This window comes from Lycium barbarum, chromosome 10 (genome assembly GCF_019175385.1).
Source record: "Lycium barbarum isolate Lr01 chromosome 10, ASM1917538v2, whole genome shotgun sequence".
Taxonomy (NCBI): Eukaryota; Viridiplantae; Streptophyta; class Magnoliopsida; order Solanales; family Solanaceae; genus Lycium; species Lycium barbarum.
The window spans coordinates 107,966,256-107,968,810 of record NC_083346.1 but is presented as its reverse complement, the minus strand read 5'-3'; the positions used below and the strand labels follow the sequence as shown (position 1 = coordinate 107,968,810).

General features: G+C 40.4%; 1 non-coding gene across 1 annotated transcript; it reads right to left on the bottom strand.

Annotated features, from left to right (window-relative positions):
- Nucleotides 1-1,892: 1,892 nt before the first annotated feature.
- On the bottom strand, nt 1,893-1,998 carry LOC132616382 (small nucleolar RNA R71). Its single transcript, XR_009573166.1, has one exon. It is a non-coding gene; the product is annotated as a small nucleolar RNA R71 (small nucleolar RNA).
- Between the last annotated feature and the right edge of the window lie 557 nt (nt 1,999-2,555).

The following is a 2,555-nucleotide window of genomic DNA, read 5'->3' as shown; positions in this document are numbered from 1 at the left end:
TTATGTTATTTTTGTGTTTTATAGGGTTGGTCGAATAAGGATCGGAAATGATAAGAAATACTGAAAAACGGACAACTTGGAGCTAAATGACGGTCCGTAACTCAAGTTACGGACCGTAACGTGATCCTTACCAGAGAGGATACGTGCCACTATGAAGGACAGTCTGTAACGTCTCTCAAAATTCCAGAAAGTTGCCAAGTAGTGTCACAGGTTACGCCCCCGAAGGATGGTCCGTAACTCAGATTACGGGGCGTAACGTCATGGCGTAACGCATTGGCCCCTGAAGATTGAGGCCATGATCCGTCGGGAGATACGGACCGTAACCTTTGTTATGGTCCGTCGCATGGTGGCCGTGAAAGCATGCTGACAAAGGGACGGAATGAAGGATGGACCATAACACAGGTTACAATCCGTAACGATACCGCGTAAGCGTGTTTTTGTCCAGAAACTTGGCGCGATTTTTGTCCCTATAAATACTTAAAGTAGGGTTTTAATTTCGGAATTCAGATTTCTTTTGGGAGCATTAACTCTAGGTCTTGAATATTAGAAGTGGTTGGAGCATTTAAAGCAACAACTTCACTTTCATTCCATATTGTATTCGCATCGTAAGTATATTATGTTAACTTTTAAGCTTTCTTTGTTAGCCAAAATTATGAGTAGCTAATTTTAACACTAAGGTTATGGGTCCCATGATGGATATTATGTGAATGGGTTTCTACCATTGATATATGCATAATGGTTGTTATTATTTATTCTATCTTTGTGCGTTAGCGTTGGGTAATGATAGCAAGCATTAGCCGAAGCCATTATATTAACTTTTCTTAGGAAAGAGAGTCAATATTGGTAAGATTGAATAACAATGACTCGAAGCGTTAACCCTCGTTTAATAGACTAACTCAGGAATAAGAACAAGTCTAAATTGGCATTGTTGGTCGCTCTTCGATTGCAACTCTTTGATATTCGCAAGAATCATAAAGAGGAAATACTGCTTAACTGTTGGGAAACATTAGGAAGTCCTTAAGAGATCAAGTGCATATTCATAGAACAACCATTAGAAATATATCACATTGAAACCTGAAGCATAATATCTAATCAAGTTGGGGAACACAACCTTAGTCTCTCTCTCGCATTAATTACATTTTAAGTCAAAGTATTCAATTACATTATTCAACAAACACTTCAAACTATCAGGAATAGGATTAAAGCCTTTAAAGACTAGTATCGCATACGATTAGTAACCTTTTCTCGCCATATTCCCTGTGGGATTCGACCCCGACCTTGTTTGGGTTACTATATTTGACAACGTCCGCTTTACGCCATTAATAGGTGTAATTTGAGCGTATCAAATTTTGGCGCCGTTGCCGGGGAATACAGTTTAGAAATTATTGATTGTTGTGTACTCTTCTTTAAAACTTTTTCTATTCCATCACACCTTGTTTGCTGTTGTAGTGAACCAGGTGAACATGGCAGGAAGACCCAATCGCAATCAAGTAAACCAAGAGGGACTCCAAGTGAACCCTCCTGCACCAAAAGAGAGGGAGGATGAAAATGTATTTGAGGAATTCATCAATGAAGTTGATTATGCTTCTGCTGTTGTTCCTCCTAGAACGGGAAATTCTAATTTCAAAATTTATAGTTCTATCTATCAGCTATTAAACTTGAAGGCTATTTCCGCAATTCTTCGGAGGATTGTCCACTCCGGCATTTGAAGAACTTCCTGCATATATGTGCTCAACAATCCCAAGGTGTTGTTCCTGTTGATGCACTGCGGTTACGGGTCTTTAAATATTCCTTGGTTGGCCAGGCAAAGCTCCCCAGCAATACTATTCATACCTAGAACGAGTTAGCCAATATATTTTTGAAAAAGTGGTTCCCACCAAGCAAAAAGTCTGAGCTTCGGGACAAGGTCTTCGAGTTCAAACAACTTCCGGGGAAACAATTATATGCAGCATGGGAGCGTTTCAAATACTATCTAGCTCAATCTCCAAATCATGGGTTTCCGGATGCTATCCTCACTGAGAAGTTCTACAAGGGGTTAGATACCATGAATCAAATTACTGGCAACACTGCAGCAGGGGGATGCTTCATGGACAAATCGTTTGTCAACATCACTAGGCTGCTGGATAAGCTTACTACCCATAATCAAGCTTGGCATTCGAGTGATAGTAAAGTCCTGTCATATGGTAGTCCCTCTGCTATCGCGGTGGCCAAAGAAAATCATGAGCGAGATCATGTTTTTGCTCAATTGCAAACCACCGTGGATTTATTATCGAAGAGGCTTACGGAGAAAGAAGCCAAAGGTGTTAATGTTGTCAAGGAGATGCCACCTTCTGCTCCCGGAATGTACCAAGTCTCTGAAGAAGCTTATCTAGAGGAGCAGCCACAATATGAAGATGCTAATTATGTCAACAACGCACAAGGGGGTTAGCAACGACAAAATTATCAAGGTCCAGGTAATCACCCATGGCAAAAGCCTCAACAACAATTTCAAGGGAACAATTATAGCAGAAATGATCAGGGCAATCCAAATCAAGGGAATTACAACAACAATAATT